Here is a 27,036-nt window from a genome sequence, read left to right as displayed (position 1 = left end):
GAGCAAAAATCAGATTCAGAGGTTGAAGAAGGACTGCTGATGCTATTGGATTCTGACCTCCCTGCACTCAAAGTGAATTTTCTGGAGCTACAGAACTCGAAATGGCACGCTTCCAATTGCGTTGGAAAGTAGACATCCAGGGATTTCCAGCAATGTATAATAGTCCATACTTTGCCCAAGTTTAGATGACGCAAACTGGCGTTCAACGCCAGCTCTCTGCCCAATTCTGGAGTTCAGCGCCAGAAAGGGATCAAAAACCAGAGTTGAACACTAGAAATGGATCAAAACCTGGCGTTCAACTCCACAAATGACCTCTGCACGTGGAAAGTTAAAGCTCAGCCCAAGCACACACCAAGTGGGCCCCGGAAGTGGATTTATGCATCAATTACTTACTTCTGTAAACTCTAGTAGCTAGTTTATTATAAATAGGACCTTTTACTATTATATTAGACATCTTTTGATCATCTTAGGATCTTAGGATCATCTTTGGACGCCTGGTTCTGAGATCAGAGGGGCTGGCCATTCGGCCATGCCTGGACCTTTCACTTATGTATTTTTAACGGTAGAGTTTCTACACTCCATAGATTAAGGTGTGGAGCTCTGCTGTTCCTCAAAGATTAATGCAAAGTACTACTGTTTTCTATTCAATTCATCTTATTTCGCTTCTAAGATATTCATTTGCTCTTCAACCTGAATGTGATGAACGTGACAATCAATGTTTTTGGCGCCATTACCAGGGAAAGAAAGAGCGATGAATTTTACATAATTAAAGTGTAATCACAATTTCTGCGCACCAGGCACTTCCTTGTCAAATCTTTATACCTTTCCCATGCTTCATAAAGGGTATCCCCATCTTGTTTCCTGAATGTTTGAACCTCTGCTCTCAGCCTATTGACCCTTTGAGGAGGGTAGAATCTTTCTAGGAACTTGTTTACAACATCCTCCTAAGTTGTCAGACTCTCTTTAGGGAATGATTCCAACCACTTTGATGCTTTATCTATGAGAAAAAAAGGAAACAGTAGCAGTTTATAGGTGTCCGGATGGACACCATTAGCCTTTACTGTATCATAAAGCCTCAAAAATGTAGTTAGATGTTGGTTGGGGTCTTCTTCTGCACTTCCTCCATATGACTAGTTGTTTTGAACCAGGGTGATGAGTTGGGGTTTTAGCTCAAAATTATTGGCATGGATGGTTGGTTTGAGAATGATGCTACCAAAGTTTCTTGGTTTGGGTTGATGTAGGAACCCAAGACTCTTCTCTCTTGTACCACATGGTTACCAGCACCTTCCCCAACATGGTTATGTAACTTTTCATCCATAGTAACGTCCAGACTCTCCTTTACTACTTCTTCTCCAACTACTCCTTTCCCTCTTGCTTCCCTCCTTAGTCTCAAGAAGGTTCTTTTAGGTTCACTATCAAAAGAGGATGAAGTCTCTCCTCTTCTACCTGTCATACATCCAAGAAACAACAAGCAAAAGACAAATGAAGGATTTCTTCTTGTTGAGACTTATGGTTAGTTTGATTGGTGCAGTTAATCAAACAGTTAGTAGATTAGTGTAAGAAAAATGGCAAGAAGGAATGAATTGAAATTCAAATGCTAAAAAGCAAGAACAGAAATTAAAAGACTGAACAAAGTAAATATAAATTGCTTAATCTAAATATCCATCAATTTAGTCATTGTCAATTTCAAACTAATCCCCGGCAACGTCGCCATAAAACTTGATGGCCGGAATTCACTCCCCATATAAAATGAATCCATTCTTTGGAAAGTGCACCAAAATTATCGTCAAGTAATAACCCACAATGGAGTAGGATCGGATCCACAGAGATTGGTAGAATTGAGAAATTTTAATCAATGGGTGAATTTAGTTAAGCTAACCAATGTAAGGATAATGAGTGCAGAGACTTAAACAGCAGAATTGTAAATGGCTCAAAAATAAAAGAAAGCAATAAAGTGCAGAGAAGTAAATAGCAAGAATGTAAAGAACAGAAACATAAATGACTGAATTGTAAATGGGAATGGGGAATAGCAAAATGTAAAAGAAAGCTATAAAGAATGTGGAAGATGAAAATTCAGCTCATCTCATCTTCAATCATGCAACTCATTGACCTCTTGGCAATCATGATTGATTGAACCCCAATCCCTTGGTGATTCAATCTCTCAAATCTTGATAATTAGCCAATTCCTTGGTCTAATTGCTCATGAAGAGAGATGTGCTTGTGATGAGCGGATAATTTATACCCTTTTTGGCATGTTTTTACATAGTTTTTAATATGTTTTAGTTACTTTTTATTATATTTTTATTAGTTTTTATGCAAAAATCACATTTCTATACTTTACTATGAGTTTGTGTGTTTTTCTGTGATTTCAGGTATTTTCTGGCTGAAATTGAGGGACCTGAGCAAAAATCTGATTCATAGGCTGAGAAAGGACTGCATATGCTGTTGGATTCTGACCCTCCTGCACTTGAAGTATATTTTCTGGAGCTACAGAACCCCAATTGGCGTGCTTTTAATTGTGTTGGAAAGAGGACATCTTGGGCTTTCTAGCAATATATAATAGTCTATACTTTGCTCGAGATTTGATGGCCCAAACAGGCGCTAAAAGCCAGCCAAAAACTTTTTGGAGTAAAACGCCAGAATTGGCATCAGAACTGGCGTTTAACTCCAAGAACAGCCTATGCACGTGTAAAGCTCAATGCTCAGCCCAAGTACACACCAAGTGGGCCCCGGAAGTGGATTTCTGCACTATCTGCACTTAGTCACTTAGTTTATGTAAACCCTTGTAACTAGTTTAGTATAAATAGCACTTTTTACTATTGTATTGGAATCTTTTGATCTACCATAGACTGGAACACGTTTATGTTACATTGGGAGCCTGGCCATTCAGCCATGCCTAAACCTTTTTCTTATGTATTTTCTACGGTGGAGTTTCTACACCTCATAGATTAAGGTGCGGAGCTCTGCTATTCTTTATGAATTAATGCAAGTACTATTGTTTTTCTTTCAATTCACGCCTACTTCTTCTCCAAGATATACTCTCGTACTTAATTCAGTTAAGTCAGAAAGAAGGGGTGACCCGTGACACTCACCCAATCTTCGTTACTCACTTAGTCAAGATCCGCGTGCCTGACAACCACAAAGCGGTCTACATGATGTTCAACATAGTCATTGGACGACAGCTGGAGTATATTCTCTTGGATATCTAATACATGGACCGAGTCCGTGAGATTAGTATTTTCGTGGTATAGGCTAGAACCATTGGCAGCAGTCTTGAGATCCGAAAAGTATAAACCTTCTCTGTCGTATTCCGAGTAGGATCTGGGAAGGGATGACTGTGATAAGCTTCAAACTTGCGAATGTTGGGCGCAGTGACAGTGCGCAAAAGGATAAGGGTCCTATTCCGATGCTAGTGAGAACCGACAGATGATTAGCCGTGCGGTAGCTGTACTTTGTATTTTTCATCCGGGATGAGAAATCCGACAGTTGATTTGCCGTGCAGAGATCATACCTGGTATTTTTCATCCGAGAGGATCATACAGCTTGCCATGGAAAGGAGCACGCATGATTGGAAGAAGACAATAGGAAAGCAGAGGTTCAGAAGCAACAAAGCATCTCCAAATGCTTATTTGAAATTCCCACCAATGAATCACATAAGTATCGCTATTTTATTTTATGTTTTATTTATCCTTTAATTATCAAAAACTCATAACCATTTGAATCTGCCTAACTGAGATTTACAAGATAACCATAGCTTGCTTCAAGCCGACAATCTCCGTGGGATCGAGCCTTACTCATGTAAGGTTTATTACTTGGACGACCCAGTGCACTTGCTGGTTAGTTTGTGCGGAGTTGTGAAAAGTGTGAATCACAATTTCGTGCACCAAGTTTTGGGGGCCGTTGCCGCGGATTGTTCGAGTTTGGACAACTGACGGTTCATCTTGTTGCTTAGATTAGGTAATTTTATTTTATGTTTAAGCTTTTTAATTTTTTTATTTTCGGAAAAAAAACCAAAAAATTTTTAGTTTTCGAAAAATTCATCAGAATTTTTAAGAATGAATTCTAGAGCTTCTTGAGATATGTTGAAGCCTGGCTAGCTGTTAAGCCATGTCTAATCTTTTGGACCGAGGTTTCCACTTTCTATTGTAGAAAGGACATGTCTGTAATTGGTATGCTAAAGCTTGGCTGGCCATTTTGCCATGTCTAATTCTTTTGGACCGAAGCTTTAGACTAACATTACACGAATCCTGGAATTCTTATTAAAAAATTTTGAATTTCTTTATTTTCTTTTAAAAAATAATTTTTGAAAAATTTACAAAAAAAAAGTTAATAAAATCATAAAAAAACCAAAAAAAATTTGTGTTTTTTTTGTTTGAGTCTAGTGTCAAATTTTAAGTTTGGTGTCAATTGCATGTTTTTAATTTTCTTAAATTTTAAAAAATTCATGCATTGTGTTCTTCTTTGATCTTCAAGTTGTTCTTGATGATTTTCCTTGTTTGATTTTTAATTTTTCTTGTTTTGTGTCTTTTCTTGTTTTTCATATGCATTTTCGAATTCATAGTATGTAAAGTTTAAAAAGTTTTAAGTTTGGTGTCTTGCATGTGTCTCTTTTCTTAAAAACTTTCAAAAATATGTTCTTGATGTTCATCATGACCTTCAAAGTGTTCTTGGTGTTTATCTTGACATTCAAAGTGTTCTTGCATGCATTGTTTGTTTTGATCCTAAATTTTTATGTCTTGTGTCATTTTGTTGTTTTTCTCTTTCTTCATTTATTCAAAAAAATCAAAAATAATATCTTTCCCTTAGTTCACTCATAAATTTCAAAATTTTGGGTTGACTTAGTCAAAAAAATTTTAAATTTAGTTGTTTCTTGTTAGTCAAGTCAAAATTTCAATTTAAAAATTCTATCTTTTCAAATCTTTTTCATTTATCTTTCATGTTTTTCGAAAATCCTTCAAAATAAATTTTTCAAAATCTTTTACTTAATTTCATTTCATAATTTTTGAAATTATTGCTAACATTTAATGTTTTGATTCAAAAATTTCAAGTTTGTTACGTTCCTGTTAAGAAAGGTTCAATCTTTAAATTCTAGAATCATATCTTTTAGTTTCTTATTAGTCAAGTCATCAACTTTAACTTTCAAAATCAAATCTTTTTAAATTTCTTTTTCAAATCTTTTTCAAAATAGATTTCAATCATATCTTTTACAAAATTTACTTTCAAATCTTTTTCAATTAACTACTTGACTTTTTGTTTGTTTTACTATTTCTTATCTTTTTCAAAACCAACTAACTACTTTTCTCTCTCAAATTTTTTAAAACCACTAACAACTTTTTCAAAATTCTTTTTTATTTAACTAATTGTTTTAAATTCTAATCTTATTTTATTTTTTTTAATAAATTCAATATTAAAATGAGAGTGCAAGGCCATCAATACACCCAACATGGCCGAACCTGGAGACAGTCAAAAGGCAGTGATTTATAGTGAGGAAGACCTCAATGGACGTCCACTGGCCACTAAAGAGTTCCCCAATGAGGAACCATAGGAATCTGAGGCTCGTACAGAGACCATAGAGATTCCACTAAACTTACTGTTACCATTCATGAGCTCTGATGAGTATTCTTCCTACGAAGAGGATGAAGATATTGTTGAAGAGCAAGTTGCTCAGTATCTAGGAGCAATCATGAAGCTGAATGCCAAGTTATTTGGTAATGAGACTTGGGAGGATGAACCTTCATTGCTCATCAATGAACTAACTGCCTTGGTTCAACTAAAATTACCTCAGAAGAAACCGGATGCCGAAAAATTCTTAATACCCTATACCATAGGCACCATGACCTTTAAGAAAGCTCTGTGTGACCTGGGGTCAGGAATAAACCTCATGCCACTCTCTGTAATGGAGAAACTAGGGATCTTTGAGGTACAAGCTACTAAATTCTCACTAGAATTGGCAGACAAATGAAGGAAACAGGCTTATGGAGTTGTAGATGATGTCTTAGTGAAGGTTGAAGGCTTTTACATCCCTGTTGATTTCATAATCCTAGACACTGGGAAGGATGAAGATGAATCCATCATCCTTGAAAGACCCTTCCTAGCCACAGCAAGAGCTGTGATTGATGTGGACAGAGGAGAGTTAGTCCTTCAACTGAATAAGGACTACCTTGTGTTTAAGGCTTAAGGATCTTCTTCTGTAACCATGGAGAAGAAGCATGAAAAGCTTCTCTCAATACAGAGTCAAATAGAGCCCCCCACACTCAACTTCTAAGTTTGGTGTTGGGAGGCTACCACTAAGCTCTGACTCTCTGTGAAGCTCTCTAAGAGCTCACTGTCAAGTTATTGACATTAAAGAAGCACTTATTGGGAGGCAACCCAATGTTATTTAATTATATTTATCTTTGTTTTCCATTGTTATTTTAGGTTTTCTTTAGGTTGATGATCATGTGAAGTCATAAAAACAACTACAGAATTAAAGCGAAATCAAAAACAACATCAAAAATAGCACACCCTGGAGGACAGGCTTATTGGCGTTTAAACACCAGTAAGGATAGCAGAATGAGCGTTTAACGCCCAGTCTGGCAGCATTCTGGGCGTTAAACACCAAAAATGGCAGGCAGACTGGCGTTTAACGCCAGAAAAGGGTGTCTGGTGTCTGGCTGGCGTTAAATGCCAGAAATGGGCAGTAGACTGGCATTTAATGCCAAGAAAGGTAGCAGAGCTGGCGTTAAACGCCAGAATTGGCACACAGAGGGCGTTTACACGCCAGAATGGTACAGGGAGCAGAATTCCTTGACACCTCAGGATCTGTGGATCCCACAGGATCCCCACCTACCCCACCTCTTCTTCTCTCCTCTTCACACCTTTCCATAACACTCTTCCCCAAATACCCTTGACCAATCACATCAATACCTCTTCCCCATATTCTCTTCACCACTTACTTCCATCTATCATAAAACCCCACCTACCTCAACGTTCAAATTCAAACCATTTCCCTCCCAAACCCACCCCTTCATAACCGAATTCCCTCTCTCTCTCTTACCCTAGAAATACCCCTCCTTACAACCTTCAATTTCACACCTCATACACACTTACCCCCCTTGTCCGAATTCACTACTCCCCTCTATCTCCTCCATTTCTTCTTTTTATACTCCCTTCTTTTTTTCTTTTGCTAGAGGATGAGCAAAACTTCTAAGTTTTTCCATAACCATCAATGGAACCTAAGGCCGGAGAAACCTCTAGAAAGAGGAAAGGGAAGGCAATTGCTTCCACTTCTGAGTCATGGGAGATGGAGAAATTCATCTCAAAAGTGCATCAAGACCAATTCTATGATGTTGTGGCCAAGAAAAAAGTGATCCCCGAGGTCCCCTTCATGCTCAAAAAGAGTGAAAATCTAGAGATTCGATGTGGGATTCGAAGAAGAGGTTGGGAAGCTCTCACCAACCCCATTCAACAAGTCAAAATCTTAATGGTTCAAGAGTTCTATGCTAACGCATGGATCAATAGGAACCATGACCAAAGTGTGAACCCAAACCCAAAGAATTGGCTCACAATGGTTCGGGTGAAATACTTGGATTTCAGTCTGGAAACTGTAAGGTTGGCATTCAACTTGCCAATAATGAGAGGAGATCCTCATCCTTTCATTAGAAGAGTCAACTTTGATCAAAGGTTGGACCAAGTCCTCATAGACATCTGTGAGGAAGGAGCTCAATGGAAGAGAGACTCAAGAGGCAAGCCAGTTCAATTAAGAATGCCTAACCTCAAACTCGTGGCTAGGGGATGGTTGGAGTTCATCCAACGCTCTATCATTCCTACTAGCAACCGATCTGAAGTTACTATGGACCGGGCTATCATGATCCATAGTAGCATAATTGGAGAGGAAGTAGAAGTTCATGAGATCATATCTCTAGAACTATACAAGGTGGCTGACAAGCCTTCCACTTTGGCAAGGTTAGCCTTTCCTCTTCTCATCTGTTACCTATGCAATTCAGCTGGAGTTGTCATAGAGTAAGACACTCTCATTGAAGAGGACAAGCCCATTACTAAAAAGAGGATGGAGCTAACAAGAGAGCCCACTCATGGAGCTCAACAAGAGCATGAGGAAATTCCTCATCAAGAAATTCCTGAGATGCCTCAAGGGATGCAATTTCCCCCACAAAACTATTGGGGGGCAACTCAACACCTCTTTAGGAGAATTGAGTTCCAACATGGAACAACTAAGAATGGAGCACCAAGAGCACTCCATCATCCTCCATGAAATCAGAGAGGACCAAAAGGCCATGAGAGAGGAGCAACAAAGGCAAGGAAGAGACATAGAGGAGCTCAAGCACTCCATAAGATTTTCAAGAGGAAGAACTAGCCGCCATCACTAAGGTGGACCTGTTCTTTAATTACCTTGTTCTTATTTTTCTGTTTTTCGGTTCCTATGCTTTATGTTTTGTCTATGTTTGTGTCTTTATTACATGATCATTAGTGTCTAGTGTCTATGCCTTAAAGTTATGAATGTCCTATGAATTCTTCACCATTCTTAAATGAAAAATTCTTTTAATTGCAAAACAACAATAAGTACATGAAATTTGAATTCTATCTTGAAAATGGTTTAATTATTTTGTTGTGGTGGCAATACTTTTTGTTTTCTGAATGAATGCTTGAATAGTGCATTTTTTTATAGTGGAGTTTATGAATGTTAAAATTATTGGCTCTTGAAAGAATAATGAAAAAGGAGAAATGTTGTTGATAATCTGAAAAATCATAAAATTGATTCTTAAAGCAAGAAAAAGCAGTAAAAAGCAAAAGCTTGCGAAAAAAAAAAAGTGGTGAAAAAAATGAAGAAAAAAAAATAAAGAGAAAGAAAAAGAAAAAGCAAGCAAAAAAAGCCAATAACCCTTTAAACCAAAAGGCAAGGGTAAAAAGGATCCAAGGCTTTGAGCATTAATGGATAGGAGGGCCCAAAGGAATAAAATCCTAGCCTAAGTGGCTAAACCAAGCTGTCCCTAACCATGTGCTTGTGGCGTGAAGGTGTTAAGTGAAAAGCTTGAGACTGAGCGGTTAAAGTCGTGGTCCAAAGCAAAAAGAGTGTGCTTAAGAGCTCTAGGCACCTCTAACTAGGGACTCTAGCAAAGCTGAGTCACAATCTGAAAAGGTTCACCCAGTTATTTGTCTGTGGCATTTATGTATCCGGTGGTAATACTGGAAAACAAAATGCTTAGGGTCACGGCCAAGACTCATAAAGTAGCTGTGTTCAAGAATCAACATACTGAACTAAGAGAATCAATAACACTATCTGAATTCTAAGTTCCTATGGCAGCCAATCATTCTGAACATCAAAGGATAAAGTGAGATGCCAAAACTGTTCAGAAGCAAAAAGTTACTAGTCCCGCTCATCTAGTTGAAACTAATTTTCATTGATAAGTTTGGAATTTATTGTATTTTCTCTTCTTTTTATCCTATTTTGTTTTTAGTTTCTTGGGGACAAGAAACAATTTAAGTTTGGTGTTGTGATGAGTGGATACTTTATACCCTTTTTGGCATTGTTTTTACATAGTTTTTAATATATTTTAGTTAATTTTTATTATATTTTTATTAGTTTTTATGCAAAAATCACATTTCTGGACTTTACTATGGGTTTGTGTGTTTTTCTGTGATTTCAGGTATTTTCCGGCTGAAATTGAGGGACCTGAGCAAAAATCTGATTCAGAGGCTGAGAAAGGACTGCAGATGCTGTTGGATTCTGACCATCCTGCACTCAAAGTGAATATTCTGGAGCCACAGAAGCCCAATTGGCTTGCTCTCAAATGCGTTGGAAAGTAGACATCTTGGGCTTTCTAGAAATACATAATAGTCCATACTTTGCCTGAGATTTGATTGTCCAAACTGGCACTAAAATCCAGCCAAAAACTTTCTGGAGTAAAACGCCAGAACTGGCACTAGAACTGGAGTTAAACGCCCAAACTGGCACCCAAGCTAGTGATTAACTCCAAGAACAGCCTATCCACGTGTAAAGCTCAATGCTCAGCCCAATCACACACCAAATGGGCCCCGAAAGTGGATTTTTGCACTATCTTCACTTAGTTACTTATTTTTTGTAAACCCTAGTAACTATTTTAGTATAAACAACACTTTTTACTATTGTATTGGAAACTTTTGATCTATCATAGACTGGAACACGTTTATGTTACATTGGGAGGCTGGCCATTCGGCCATGCCTAAACCTTTTTCTTATGTATTTTCTACGGTGGAGTTTCTACACCTCATAGATTAAGGTGCGGAGCTCTGCTGTTCTTCATGAATTAATGCAAGTACTATTATTTTTCTTTCAATTCACGCCTACTTCTTCTCCAAGATATACTCTCGTACTTAATTCAGTTAAGTTAGAATAAAGGGGTGACCCGTGATAATCACCCAATCTTCGTTACTCGCTTAGCCAAGATCCGCGTGCCTGACAACCACAAAGCGGTCTACATGATGTTCAACGTAGTCATTGGACGACAGCTGGAGTTTATTCTCTTGGATATCTAATACACAGACTGAGTCCGTGAGATTAGTATGTCTGTGGTATTCCGAGTAGGATCTGGGAAGGGATGACTGTGATGAGCTTCAAACTTGCGAATGTTGGGCACAGTGACAGTGTGCAAAAGGATAAGAATCCTATTCCGACACTAGTAAGAACTGACAGATGATTAGCCGTGCAGTAGCTGTACTTGGTATTTTTCATCCGAGACGAGAAATCCGACAGTTGATTAGCTGTGTAGAGATCGTACCTGGTATTTTTCATCCGAGAGGATCATACAGCTTGCCATGGAAGGGAGCACTCATGATGGGAAGAAGACAATAGGAAAGCAGAGGTTCAGAAGCAACAAAGCATCTTCACATGCTTATTTGAAATTCCCACCAATGAATCACATAAGTATCTCTATTTTATTTTATGTTTTATTTATCCTTTAATTATCAAAACCTCATAACCATTTGAATCCGCCTAACTGAGATTTACAAGATAACCATAGCTTGCTTCAAGCCGACAATCTCTGTGGGATCGACCCTTACTCACGTAAGGTTTATTACTTGGACGACCCAGTGCACTTGCTGGTTAGTTGTGCGGAGTTGTGAAAAGTGTGAATCACAATTTCGTGCACCAGCTTGGTCCCTGATTATACCACACATCCTCAAAGATCCCAATAGTGGGTGGATTATGTCACCATATCCAATCCCAAAACACATATCTACTAAATTGTGAGAAGGGATTTCAAGCATGATTTCATGTTTCCTTTTCCATGGTTCACATGAAACCCATTTTGCATTCAACCTCTTTCCCAAGATGACTGAACACTAGCATGAAGAACAAAATTCCTTCTAGCAAATCAAAAAGAAGATGAAGAGAAGAAGAAATTCACTATCATTAATCCATCAAGTACAACAGAGCTCCCTCTCCCAATGAGAGGGAGTCTAGCTACTCATAGCTTAGAGAAAAGTATAAGAGATGGAAGAGATGAAGTGAAATGTAAAAGTAAAACTAAAACTTGCCAATCAAAAACTAACTTCCCAACCCCTTTTCAGTACTTCTAGGGGTTATTTATACTACTCCTATCACTCGAATTAAGAAAATACAAAAGAGAAAAGAAAATTAGAGCTAAAGGGAAAAAGAAAACTCATAAAACGTGACCCTTTAGCTTGGCGTGTGGCTGGCGTTTGAGTGGTGTGCCACGCCTAGCCACTAAGTTTGGCTTGGCGCGCTACGCCCAGCTCCTCAAGTGGCACGCCCCTTGCATTACCCTCCCTGGCGTGCCACGCCTTCGAGCCCAAGTGGCACGCCCAGGGTCTTCTCATCATTGGTTAGCCTGGCGTGCCATGCCTTCGGATCCAAGTGGCACGCCCAGGGTCTTCTTAAACATTTGGTTAGCCTGGCATGCCATGCCTTCGAGCCTAAGTGGCACGCCCAGGCTTTTTCTTCCTGCTCTCTTCCCTGGAAATTTAAACTGCCGTGTAGGTGGCGTGCCAATCCCATTGTGTGCACTTCATCTTCCTCTCTGGAGTTTAATGCTGGCGTGCCACGCCCAGTAGGTGGCATGCAATGACTATGTATGATGTGCATGGTTCTTAGTTCCAGTAGCTGGCGTGCCACACCCAGTATTCAAGTGGCACGCCCAGTCTTCTTCTTTGTTTGCTGAAGCTGGTGTGCCATGCCTTCGACATCAAGTGGCACACCCAAGTCAAAGATTATAGCTGGCGTGCCATGCTTGAGACTCAAGTCGCACGCCCAAGTCAAGGATGATTGCTGGCGTGCCACGCCTTCGATACCAAGTGGTATGCCCAAGTCAAAGATTATAGCTGGCGTGCCACGCCTGAGACTCAAGTGGCATGCCCAAGTCAAGGATGATAGCTGGTGTGCCACGCCTTCGATACCAAGTGGCACGCCCAAGTGATTGGACCTTCACCTTCTCCTCTTAAAACTTGTACTGGCGTGGCACGCCTTGGTGTTCAGGTGGCACGCCCATGTTGGTGTGACTCCTTCAAGCCTGGCGCGCCACGCCCAGGTCTTCAAGTGGCACGCCCAAGTGTTGGGGTAGATTTAGCGTGCCGCGCCTTCGATACCAAGTGGCACGCCCAGTGTGTGTCCCCTTCTGGATTAGTGAACTGGCGTGCCACGCCCATAAGTTCAAGTGGCATGCCCATGGTGTATGATGGGGTTGGCGTGCCACGCCCAGCCTGGCGTGCGATGCCCCCTTTGTGGCCTTCAATCTTGCTCTCTGGAAAATGTAACTGGCGTGCCACGCCTGGCTCTTGGCATGCCACACCCTTATTAAAGCTTCAAGAACTCCTTTCTAGAATTACCAACTAGCGTGCCACGCCCTAGTGTTGGTGTGCCACCCCCATACAAAATCGTGGCATTTGTATCAAGTGGCACGCCCAGCTTTATTTGTTGTTTCCTTTCCTTTTTGTTGCTCTTTTTACCTGAAATTCATCACAAACCTATTTCAAAGCAATGTACCATAATATTTATCATTTGGTTCATAAAATTGTATTAATTCAATGAGATTATGCTCTTTTTATGGTCATTTTTGATAAGAAAAAGAGGTAGATGATGCAAGTCATCAGGGCTTCAGGGTTCACTCTATTGGCCTCTATAGTGTCACAGAACTGCAGGAAGTCAGAGGGGAATTTGTTTGAATCTCCTGTGGAAGTCCATGAAACTGGCATTTTTGCCGTAATAGTAGGATCTGGTCTAGGTTAACCTTAAAGTCATCTGAGTCAATAGGAGTGTCAAATGTATAAGAACCCAGAGAGAAGAATTAGTTAGGAAGTTTTGAAATAGAAGAGAGAGAAAACAAGTAACTAATTAGGAAAATATTTGAAAAAGATTTAATTTTAAAATTTAAAAGAAGATAAGATAGAAAAGATAAGATAAGTTAGGTAAGAAAGATAAGATAAGGAAGTTAAGAAAAGATAAGTTTTAAAGTTAAAATAATATGAATTTTGAATTTTAAATTTGAATTTAAAATTTTGAAAATTGAATTTTGAAATTTGAAATTTGAATTTTACATTTTGAAATTTTGAATTTTTGAAATTGAAACAAGATAAGATAAAAATTTGAAAAAGGCTTGAATTTGAAAAGGTTTGATTTTTAAAATTTGAAATAAGATAAGATAACATTTTTGAATTTTGAATTTTAAATTTTTTAATTTTAAAGAAAGATAAAAAGAAACCAAACTTAAAATTTTTAGATCTAAGACACTAAAATTTTGAAAATTAGAAGGAAAACCATAAAGTGACACCAAATTTAAAAATTTTAAAATCAAAACAAAAAGAAAGACAATAACACTTTAAAGATTAAAAAGAACACCAAGAACAAAACTAAAAAAAATTCAAAGAACACAAGAACATGGAAAAGACACCAAACTTATAATTTTTGAAAACCAAACACAAATTTTCAAAAAATTAAAGAAAACACACAAGAAGACACCAAACTTAAAGATTGACACAAGATTTAACAAAAGACACAAATTTTGAAAATTTTAGAAAAAAGACTACAGGAATTCAAAAATTACCAAGAATACAAACAAAAAAGCTCGAACCAAGAACAAAGATTAAACAAAGAAAAGAAAAATTTTTTGAAAAAGTTTTTTATTTTTTTCGAAAATAAAGAAAAAATAAAAATAAAAGACTTGGTGCCAAAAACTCGAACAATCCCCAGCAACGGCGCCAAAAACTTGGTGCACGAATCCCCACACTTCGTATAACTGTACCAGCAAGTGCACTGGGTCGTCCAAGTAATACCTTAACGAGTCAGGGATGATTCCACGAGGATTGTGGTTTGAAGCAAGCTATGGTTATCTTGCAGGTCTTAGTCAGGCGGATAAAAGAGTTGTTGGATTTATGAGATCTAAACTAGGTTCATATGTTTACAATGATAATCTTAGATGGTTGAGGCTTGGAGATGCTTTGTCCTTCTGGATTAACTCTGGTATTACTGTCTTCTTCAATTGTGAATAATTTCTTCTATGGCAGGCTGTATGTGATTGACGCTAGTTTGAGCAGCCGACAATACTCCTCCAGATCTGAACCCCAGGGTTAGTGCGGATCCATTCTGATTGAGGGTGAAGTTCCTACAGTTCATTCTCTTTGGTGATCCTACTCAAAATGCTACAGACAAGGTCGAATCTTCCAGATCAGAGAATGCTGCGCCTTGGTTCTAGCCTCTACTACAGAGACCCTAATCTCCCCATACCTCGGCTGAACTGGTGTCTCGAGAAGTCCCCAACGTAGTCGTGGATTAGACGTCTAAGAGATGTATAGTCAAGCTAGCTGTTCAATACTTTTCACTTAAGTATTTACACGAACCCAAGAAGAACACGGGTGGTTGTCAGCCACGCGGTCTTAGTATGAAGAACGAAGATGATTGTCATGAGTCGTCCCACTCATCATGTTGAAGAACGAAAATACATCTTAGAATTAAATCAAATACGGATTGAAGAGAAACAGTAACATTTTTATTAATCCATAAAACTCAGCAGGGCTCCTCCCCTCAACATAGGAGGTTTAGAAACTCATACTGATAGAAAATAAAATCATAAACGAAAATATTGCATATAGATTTTCGTGATTATGTAAAATACTCCTTACATACTAAACTAATGACTAAGAATTACATAAGAAAGGGTAAAATAGTCTTTTAGTGTCAAAATCCACTATGGGCCCCACTTGGTGAGTGTTTGGGCTGAGCTTTGATGAGATCCACATGCTATGAGGCCTCTAGGGCATTGAACACTGGCTAGGGGGTCCTCTTTGGGCGTTTGGGCACTAGACGCCTGAAAGGTGGCAGAAGGCTGGCATTGGACGCCAGTTTTGGGCCTTCAATTTCTAAAGCAAAGTATAGACTATTTTCCATTCTAGAAGTCAGCTTTCCATAGCCGTTGAAAACGCTCCATTTGAACTTTTATAGCTCCAGAAAAGCTCTTCTGAGTGCAAGGAGGTCAGATTTGGACAGCATCTGCAGTGCTTTCTCTGTCTCTGAATCAGACTTTTGCTCCAGCTCCTCAATTTCAGCCAAAAAATACCTGAAATTGTATAAAAATACTAAAACTCAATGTAGAATCCAAAAATAAGAATTTAACACTAAAACCTATGAAAACTTAATAAATACTAAACAAAACATGCTAAAAACTATATGAAAATGATGCCAAAAAGCGTATAAAATATCTGCTCATCAATGCGCCTACAACAAACAACAACTATCCTTCTATTCGCCTGACTAAGATTTGCAGGATAACCACAGCTTGCTCAATCCGGTAATCTTCATGGGATTCAACCCTCACTCACATGAGGTATTACTTGGACAACCAGGTGCACTTGCTGGTTCAGTTGTGCGAGTCACAAATTTGCGCACTAAGTTTTTGGTGCCGTTGCCAGGAATTTTTTGAGATTGAAAACAAACGGTTGTCTTGCTCCATAGATTAGGTACTCTTACTTGTTTTTATTTTTTGTGTTTCTTTGTTTCTTTTTGAAAAAATGTTTTCAAAACTTTTTATTTTTAGTTATCTTTTCTTTTATTGGAGTCTTTGGTGTCCCTTTGGTTTTTGTTTCTTTTCTCGAGTGTTTGAAAAATGTTCTTGCTTTTCTTTTTTGGTGTTTGAAACTTTTCTGGTGATTTCCCATGTTTGATTGCAAAATATTTTAAGTTTGGTGTCTCTTGGTATTTTTCTCTCTCTATTTTCAAAATTTGTGTTTTTAATTTCAAAAAAATTTAAATTTGGGGTCCAATTAGTTGTTTTCTTTTTAAATTTCAAAAGTACTCTGAACTCCTTCCCTGTTTAAGTCTTAAAAATTCGAAAATCTTAGATTGACTCTTATATTCTGTTTTATTAAAATTCTCGTCTTTCTTATTATTACTCTAATATACTGCATATCTCTGTAGGATTTCTCACTGGGAGTTCTCTATACTTAACATAGAGGCCCCCATATTTTCCTTTCTTTGCTCTTTGTTTGTGTAGGCAAGAACAGGAAAAATTCAGTATGAATCCACTTGAGAATGCACAACCAAGAAGAACATTATACAGCCCTTACTTCTGACTTCTATGAAAGAAGAATTTGTATACCCCCTATTCGAGCAGCGAACTTTGAGCTCAACACACAGCTCATCACTCTAGTGGAGCAAAACTGCCAGGTTTAGGGACTCCCACAAAAGGAGCCCACAGAATTTCTTGCAGACTTCCTATGGATTTCTGACACAATACAAGCCGAAGGAGTAGACCAGGATGTCTACAGGCTGCTGCTCTTTCCATTTGATATAAAAGGCCAAGCAAGGAGGTGGTTGGATACTGAACCCAAATTAATCTTGAAAAAATGGAATAATCTGGTGGACAAGTTCTTGAACCAATACTTCCCCCCAAGGAAGCTAACCCAACTAAGGCTGGACATTCAAGGCTTTGGACAAGAAGAGAATGAGTCTCTTTATGATGCTTGCGTGACGTTGATAAACCCCATTTGAAGGGTTTATCTTGTGTTGAATTTAGAAGATTTTATCGCCTTCTCCCACATTTATCCAATGAAATAGCATGGTTTTTGTTATTCTCCTTTAATTGTGCTTAAGAGTGAAAACATGCTTTCTAGATCTTAAAATAGTTAAATTTAATTCATCTGGATTCCATTAGATGCCTTGATATGTTTGTTAAGTGATTTCAGATTTAGGAGGCAAAGATTAGATCAAGGGAATGAAGGAAAATCATGTAGAAATAGAAAACTCATAACATGAGCTACAGAGGTCCAAATGATGCGGTTTCAGTTGCGTTGGAAAGCTTACATCTGGGGCTTCGAAATGATATTGCCATAGTTGCATCGCGTTTAGGGGCGCGCATGCGCAACTGTAGGCATACGTGCCGATGCTACACGTGGTTTATTTAATGCAACTCGTGGCCAGCGATTTTAGAAGCCTTGTGGGCCCAATCTAACTCATTTCTGATGCTATTTAACCCAAGGATTGAAGAGGTATGAGACACTTTAGACACTAGTTAGTTTTAGTTTAAGTTTTGGAGGGAAAGTTAGTTTCTAGAGAGAGAAGCTCTCTCTTCTCTCTAGATTTAGGATTAGAATTAGGTTTAGTTCTTAGATCTAGGTTTTAATTCATGCCTTCTTCTACTTTTGCTTCTCAATTCTTTGTTGTTGCAATCATCATTCGTCTATTCTTTTGTTGTGATTTCCTTTATGTTGTTTCTATATTTTGTTGTAGATCTACTCTTGTCTCTTCTACTTTCTTCCAATTCAATTAGAGGTAATTCATAATAATTGTGCTTCTTTTGATTGTTATTGTTAACTCCTTGTAATAATTGTTGTTAGATTTCATTCTAGTTGTCAATTTACTATGCTTTTCTTTTGTGCCTTCCAAGTATTTGTTGAAATGCTTGGTTGGATTTTAGTATAGATTTTATTCCTTTTGGCTTAGGTAGAGTAATTAGTGACGCTTGAGTCATCTAATTCCTTTGTTGATTGATAATTATAAGTTGCTAATTGATTTGGATACCACTAAAGCTAGTCTTTCCCTTGGGAGTTGGCTAGGACTTGTGGAATCAAGTTAGTTCATCCACTTGACTTTCCTCCATGGTTAGAGGTTGACTAAGTGGTAGCAATGGACAATTTGTGGTCACAATTGAGGAGGATAACTAGGATAAGACTTCTAGTTCTCATATCTTGCCAAGAGTTATGTTAGTTGTTAGTTTATTTTCATTGCCATTTACATTTCTTGTTTCTTATCCCAAAAAGCCCAAAATATCTCATAACCAATAACAAGACACTTTATCGCAATTCCTAGGGAGAACGACCCGGGGTTCCAATACTTCGGTTTATAAATTTAGGGGTTTGTTTTAGTGACAAATAATCTTTTGTATGAAAGGATTATTGTTTGGTTTAGAAACTATACTTGCAATGGGAATTCATTTCTGAATTCTAAACCATCAAAAAATCCGTTCATCAAAATGGCGTCATTGTCGGGGAATTGCAATGGTGTTATGCTATTGGTTATTGTATATATGTGAATAGTATGAATAGGTTTGTATTTTGCTTTTTCTAGTTTTTGTTAGTTTTATTTTGTTTTTCCACCATGAATTCTCACTTTGGCTATGAGTTTGGTCCTAATTGTGTTGTAGGAAATGTGAACTTCAATGATGACACTCATAACAGATGGAACCAACAAAGATGGGAGGAGCCTCAAGGGATTGGTCACTCCTATTGGCAACAACCTCCGGACACTCATAGGTATAATCACCATCCTAATGCATGTCAATTCAATGGCTATGGTGAAACTTTTTGTGAAAATCAATTACCACCATCATATGCCTATGACTCTTATCCTCAACATTAACCTCAACCATACTCAGAAGCCTTTCCATACCAAACATCTTCCTATGATCTATATCCATCATATGACCAATCACCCATACCATATTCTCATGACCGTTATGAGCAAGAACCTTTAGAAACACCACAACCCTATCAAGAATACTACCAAGAACCACCTCAATGCACACCATCTCCATACCCATACCAAGAAGAACCACCTTCCTACTATGAACCCTCTCTCCAAAATGATGAAGCCTCTTATCCACCCCAAACCCCAATAGATGATTCTCTCACCTTGCTACTTCAAGGCCACGTGGATATGCAAAGGAACACGCTAGAGTTTGTGACTAACTTGACCAAGGTAGTGCATACTTTAGCCTACCAATGCTTGAACACTCAAGGTGCTTCCATAGCCACATGTGAAGAATCAATTGAAGATCATAGCATAAAGGAGAGATTGGAAACTCTGGTGGGAAATGAGGGATGTTATTTTGTATTGGAGCAACTAGAGGAAGCCATGATTATTGAAAAAAAGGAAGAGGTGGTTGAAGATTTAGGAGATGTTGAAAGTCCATGGGAATGTAGCATCATGGAGCACCCTTCCATGAAGCTTGATATTGATGTTGAGGAGGGTGCGCAACCTCCAAGGCATATCATCGTTAGAGACTTGGAGGAGGTTTATCAAGAGATGGATTCAATCATGGATGAATTCTATCTACAATTGAATCCTTCCCCATTGGACATGAAGTTGAAATTATAGAAGAATGTGCACAACCTCCCATACCCTTGCTTGGTGTGGAACCAAATTGCATAGGTCTAGGAAGTTGTTTGGAAGCTTCGATTCATTCATCAATAAATTCCGATCCAAAATTGAATCACCTCTCATTTGGCAAGAAATCAAAGTTCTTGAAGACAACTCCAAGCCAAGTGATAAAAGGGAAAAGGTTGAAATTGAAGAAGCTTGCGAAGAGGTGGAGATAGTCAAGGAAGAGCATAAAGGAGTGGAGCTTGCAAGATTATTAGGACCACCCCTCCCTAAGTCACCATCCTACACAACATTCAAGTGGGTATAATTTTTATTCCTAAGCTTTACTTTTTCACTTGAATATGGTTTGATTGAAAATGATGGTCAACTTAGAGCTCTTTGTGGAGTTAAAAGTAGAAGAGAGTTGTGTAGTGGTTGGAAATATCACTCTAAGTTCATGATGGTTGCATGTTCAAAGTTGTATAGTAATGATTGGTGGAGATCCAAATTTCATAGGTCTATGAAGTTATTTGGAAGCTTCTTTGAGAATTCTAAGGTTATGCCACCGGGATGGAATAATGATGACCAATTTAAGGACGGGTGTCAAAACAAAGTGTGGGATCCCGAATCGCACAAGGAAAATTAAATTTGGGAGTTCATGGTTTGTGAAGAACTCCATCAAAGCTTGAAGATATTAAAATTGAAGAACGAAGCTTATTGGAGATTCAAGCATTGGTGGATGTTCAAGGATAGCTTCAAGCACAAGCCACCTTGAGAGGAGCTCCCCATAAGTCCAACTTTAGAACAATAAACAAAAGTGCTAGATGGGAGACACCCCACCATGGTAGCTTCTTTTCATTTTCTCCTTTTGTACATATTGGTAGAATTAGTTTAATTTCATGTTTTGATTAGTTTGTTGAGTATAATTGATAGTTTAGTATGTTAAATAAGGTTTTAGGGTGTTTTGGTAGTTGTTTGGAGGTTTGGAAGGCTTGGTTTGGCACAAGAACTTGGAAAAATTTTGAAAAATAGAGCACCAACCCACGCGTGTGCGCACTTGATGCGTACGCGTGACCCTAGCATTTTGAGACCATCCACGCGCACGCGTACATGGCGCGTACGCGTGGATGCAAAAATTCTATCCCCGGCCAAAAATCCGAGAGTTAGGCCTGCACTGTGCGAACATTGGGCCTAAGGCACAAACCAACCCACGCGTACGCGTCCATAAAGCTAAATGCACAATGCACGCGCACGCACGCTATACGCGCACGCGCCGATAGCGTCACCTGCCCTCCTGGTAGATTTTCCAGAGAGTTGGGCCAACCTTGGGCTGACACTGTGCCTTGCGCCTAACCTAACCCACGCGTGTGCGCACCTGGCGAGTACGCGTCCCGCTGCCAATCTGCGCATCGACGCGTAAGCGTGGATGACGCGTTCGCGTCGGTAAAAAAAGAGTTTTTTTTCTCCTCTTCCATTTTCTTTTGTTTATCACGTTCGTATACTTTTATTCTTTGCATTTTCATTTTGCTTTTTAGCTTGTTTTTACTTTATTTTTTTTCAAGTTTCTTATTTTAATTATGGTGTTGAATTCTCTTACTCAATTGTTGAGAATTTCTTGCATTATTTTGGTGCCTTTTGACTTTTTTGATATTGATGGGTGATGAAACTTTCAAATCAATGCTTAATCTTGTATGACTCTTGTGTCTTTGTGCATTGATATGACCTAATATTATTTTTCATGACCCACTCTTTCTTATTTGCTCTTGATGCTCAATATGCTCTTTATGCTCTGACTTTACTCTTGCATCAAGTATTAGTTGATATGCCTTAGCCTATATTATTTTCTCACTTACATGCGTAGCTAACATGTAGTGAGAACCCTACTTTTATCTGGCATTAGCCCCCGCCTATATTCTGTTTGCTTTGATATCTTTGTCATAGGCTTAATTTTCTTTCTTTTTCTCTCCCCTTAGGTCGGCCACCAAAAGAAGGAAAAAGGAAAGTTTCTAAATGGGGCAACAAATAATTCATCCGCACAACCTTTTGAAGGAGCTCATCAATTGTAGCAACCCATCCACCTTGCTCTTCTTTGCATGCACCGAGGATGGTGCAATCTTCAAGTGTGGGGAGGTCGTCTGACCGATCTTTATGGGTAATAATTTCCTTTTTCAACACCAATGTTAGCTAGTTATTGCATTGCATGATAGGTTGCGTGTTAGTTAGAATTTGTACATATTTTTACCACTTCTTTCTCATTAGGACTACTTGGTTATGGTGATGATTTCTTTTCCACGAAACTGTTTTTAGGGCAACCTACCAATTTGAAAAAAAAAATTTCTTGAACTTGCTTGAAAGAATTTATTTTGGAACATGATTTTTGAGCTAAAGAACGTAAGCATGTGAGTTTTGAGCCTACTTGTGTGGTTACATCTTATAACCACTTATTTTCCTTCTTGTATGCATTGTTCTCCTTCTATGATTGTAATCTTTGATTTGTTTGATTCTCTATGTCCATTATTTTGTGTATTCATGCATTTATATGATTGAGGCCATCATTTCATTTAGCTCACTTACCCAAATAGCCTTACTTTTTATCTTCCATTGTTAGCCAATTTTGAGCCTATGATTAACCCACTTTGTTCTTTAATTTAGCACATTACAAGCCTTAAAGTGAAAAATAATAAATGTCCTTTATTTGGATCTTTGACTAGCTTACGCTAGTGAGTGTGAGTATCATTCAAGTGTGGGAAAACTTGGGACATTGGGTGAATAAAAAGGTGGTTTTGTATTTTTGTTGTAAATATCGGGAATTTGGTACATACTCATGTGTTAATTAAATGTAAAACCATATGCATTGACACTTTTGTATATACTTTATTGCAAAAAAAGAAAAAAATGATGAGAAAATAAAAGAAAATAAAAAGAAAGAAAAAGATACATGTAGATATCAAAAGAAAAAAAATAGAAAGAAAAGAAAAAGAAAAGAAAAGTAATAAAAAGGGGACAAAATGCCCCAAGTGAAGCTCAATAATAATCAATGCATATGTGTTGTGATCAAGAATAAATATGCAAGAGTATGTGAAAAAGTGAAGAATGGGTAGTTAGGTTTGTTTAGAATTGTATAGATTGCTATATAGGTTAGGTGGGAAGTTTAAGGTAATCAAAGATTCAAATTTCAAGTCCACTTGACCAAATATGCATCCTTACCTTAACCCTAGCCCCAATACAACCTATGAAAAGTCCTCGTGATAGTTGTATGCATGCATGAAATAAATGTTGATTGTTAGATGAAAAATAAATTTTGAAAAAGCATGATTAGGAGAGAATTGAGAGAATCGACCCTACACACTTGAGCGACTGGAGTGCAAACACTTCCGATGAGGGTTCGATGCTCAATTCCTTGATTCTGGGCTTTCATGAGCGTTCTTCTTGCAAGTCTATTTGAACTTCATTTTTTTATACTTGAATTGGTAGGACTCATGAATTGTCATATGACCTTAGCCCTACCCATTTATACATGCTCTTGGAGGATTGATTTATTTTTAACCAAGTAGGTAGAATCATTTTGCATTTAGTTGCATGCATGTAGATAGGTTTATATAGTTTCTTTATATTGAATAAATATTCATACCCCTTCTCTTATCCTTCTTAGTTTAGCATGAGGACATGCTATGGTTTAAGTGTGGGGAGGTTGATAAACCCCATTTGCAGGGTTTATCATGTGTTGAATTTAGAGGATTTTATTGCCTTCTCCCACATTTATCCAATGAAATAGCATGATTTTTGTTATTCTCCTTAAATTGTGCTTAAGAGTGAAAACATGCTTTTTAGATCTTAAAATAGTTAAATTTAATTCACCTAGATTCCATTAGATACCTTGATATGTTTGTTAAGTGATTTTAGATTTAGGAGGCAAAGATTGGATCAAAGGAATGAAGGAAAAGCATGTAGAAATGGAGAACTCATGAAGAAATGAAGGAATCGCAAAGCTGTCAAGCGGACCTCTTTGCACTTAATCGATCATAACATGAGCTACAGAGGTCCAAATGATGCGGTTCTAGTTGCGTTGGAAAGCTTACATCCGAGGCTTCGAAATGATATAAGAGTTACCATAGTTGTATCGCATTTAAGGGCGTGCATGTGCACTATATGCATATGCACTGATGTTGCACGTGATTTATTTAATGCAAATCGTGGCCAGTGATTTTAGAAGCCTTGTGGGCCCAATCCAACTCATTTCTGATGCTATTTAACCCAAGGATTGAAGAGGGATGAGACACTTTAGACACTAGTTAGTTTTAGTTTAAGTTTTGGAGGGAAAGTTAGTTTCTAGAGAAAGAAGCTCTCTCTTATCTCTAGAATCAGGATTAGGATTATGTTTAGTTCTTAGATCTAGGTTTTAATTCATGCCTTCTTCTACTTTTGCTTCTCAATTCTTTGTTGTCGCAATCATCATTCTTCTATTCTTTTGTTGTGATTTCCTTTATGTTTTTTCTATATTTTGTTGTAGATCTACTCTTGTCTCTTCTACTTTCTTCCAATTTAATTAGAGGTAATTCATAATAATTGTGCTTCTTTTGATTGTTGTTGTTAACTCCTTGTAATAATTGTTGTTAGATTTCATTCTAGTTGTCAAGTTACTATGCTTTTCTTTTGTGCCTTCCAAGTATTTGATGAAATGCTTGGTTGGATTTTAGTATAGATTTTATTCCTCTTGGCTTAGGTAGAGTAATTAGTGATGCTTGAGTTATCTAATTCCTTTGTTGATTGATAATTAGAAGTTGCTAATTGATTTGGATACCACTCAAGCTAGTCTTTTCCTTGGAAGTTGGCTAGGACTTGTGGAATCAAGTTAGTTCATCCATTTGATTTTCCTCTATGGTTAGAGGTTAACTAAGTGGTAGCAATGGACAATTTGTGGTCACAATTGAGGAGGATAACTAGGATAGGACTTCTAGTTCTCATATCTTGCCAAGAGCTCTGTTAGTTGTTAGTTTATTTTCATTACCATTTACATTTCTTGTTTCTTATCCCAAAAACCCCAAAATATCTCATAACCAATAACAAGACACTTTATCGCAATTCCTAGGTAGAATGACCCGAGGTTCCAATACTTCGGTTTATAAATTTAGGGGTTTGTTTTAGTGACAAACAATATTTTGTATGAACGGATTATTGTTTGGTTTGGAAACTATACTTGCAACGGGAATTCATTTGTGAATTCTAAACCATCAAAAAATCCGTTAATCAGAGGTACAGAATGATGTTACAGAGATGTCCCAAGAAAATATTTTTTAAATGGGTAATGCTGGACATTTTCTATTACAAACTCTCAGACAGGGCTAAGATGTCCCTAGATCATTCTGTAGGTGGTTTAATTCACATGAGAAAGACAATCGAAGAAGCTTAAGAGCTCATTGGGACAGTCGCCAGTAACCACCATCTATACTCATCTGGTGAGACTGCAATGAACGGAGAGGTCAAGGCAGTGTACACTGAATTTGACCCTCCAAAACAGAGTGAATTGCTAACCCAACAACTACACTCCCTCACACAATAATTGCTAAGTTTGTAAGAAGTGTTGCAAGAAACCTGTGCCTCCAACAAGAATATAGAGGCACGGCTGAATCAGGCTAAATAACACTTATCTAAACAGGTAAGAGAAGAGTGCCAGGCCATCCAATTGAGTAGTGGTAGGACACTAAATAGCCAGTCTCACGACAGTAAGAAGTAGGGGAAAGAAGAAACACTAGAAGGTAGAAACACAACATCCCAAGGAATGACCCAAGGCGTTGAACGCCCAGAGAGGAGCAACAACACCCCATGGATCAACAAGAGCGTCTAACGCCCAGAAGGTGGTGACGTTGGCATTCAACACTAGGAAGGGATCAGCCTGGGCATTGAACGCCCAGATAGGGGAAGCCAAGCAGGTGCACATTCAAAGAAGACCCCTCCTAAGCAAACTGGTAATCCTCAGTCTGGCACCATGGACACTCACTCTGCACCACGCAGCACACCTGAGTATAGAACCAGCATGCCATATCCTAAAAAATTTCGTCGAGCAGAAAAGGATAAGCAATTTGCTAAGTTTGCAGATTACCTCAAGACCTTACAGATCAAGATCCCTTTCGTAGAAGCTCTTGAACAAATATCCTCCTATGCCATGTTTATGAAGGACATATTAAGCCACAAGAAGGATTGGAGGAAGGCAGAGACAGTCTTCCTCACTGAAAAATGCAATGCCGTCATCCAGAGGAACCTACCAGAAAAGCTTCAGCACCTTGGAAGCTTCGTGATACCTTGCAACCTTGGAGACGCCTACATAAGGAAGGCTCTATATGATCTTAGGGTGAGCATCAAATTAATACCTTTCTCATTGATAAAAAACTCGGTCTAATTTGAGAAGTCAAGCCCACCTGCATATGCCTTCAGCTGGCTGACGGTTCGGCCAAGATTCCATCAGGAGTGATTGAAGACATGATTGTAAAGGTTAGACCCTTACAAATTTCGATGTCTTGAATATGGAAAAACACAAGAATTTGTCCATTATTCTAGGGAGGCCTTTTCTGGCCACAGGAAGAACCCTCATTGATGTGGAAAAGGGGAGAGTGACCCTGAGAGTCAATAAAGACGAGTTCATGCTGAATGCCACCAAGGCCATGAAATACCCTGATATACCAGAGGAATGCATGAGGATTAATATCATCGATTCCCTAGTGGAAGAGATACATACAGTTGAGATCTTAGAGGAGGAGATGAATGATATCCTTGAAGATGCCAACCCTGATAGGAAGGCATCAGAAAAGCAGGAGGAGGCTTTAAAAGCCCCTAAAGTGGAGGATGAACCTCCCAAACTCAAGCTTAAGCCACTGCCATCATCCTTGAATTATATGTTTCTAGGAGATAGAGAGACTTATCCTATGATCATAAGTTCTTCCCTGAAGCCATAATAGGAAGAAGCATTGATTCAGGTGCTGAAGGCACACAAAACAACTCTTGGCTGGACCATAAGTGACTTAAAAGGAATTAGTCCAACCCGATGCATGCACAAGATCAGGCTCGAGGATAATGCCAGACCAGTGGTGCAACAACAAAGGCGACAAAATCTGGCCATGAAAGAAGTAGTGTAGAAAGAAGTCACTAAACTGTGGGAGGCAGGGATTACCTATCCCATCTCAGATAGCCCCTGGGTGAGTCTTGCCCAGGTTGTACCCAACAAAAAGAGGGATAACAGTGGTTCACAATGAAAGGAATGAATTGATCCCTACAAGGACAATGACAGGTTAGCGTATGTGCATTGATTATAGAAGACTCAATAACACCACAAGAAAGGATCATTTCCCTCTACCGTTCATAGACCAGATGCTGGAGAGACTGGATGGGCATGTATTCTACTGCTTCCTGGATGGCTATTGAGGCTAGAATCAAATTGCAGTAGATCCCCCGGAATTAAGAAAACACAGCATTCACAT

Source organism: Arachis ipaensis, chromosome B05 (assembly GCF_000816755.2).
Source record: "Arachis ipaensis cultivar K30076 chromosome B05, Araip1.1, whole genome shotgun sequence".
Lineage (NCBI taxonomy): Eukaryota > Viridiplantae > Streptophyta > Magnoliopsida > Fabales > Fabaceae > Arachis > Arachis ipaensis.
Note: the sequence above shows the minus strand (reverse complement) of the source record.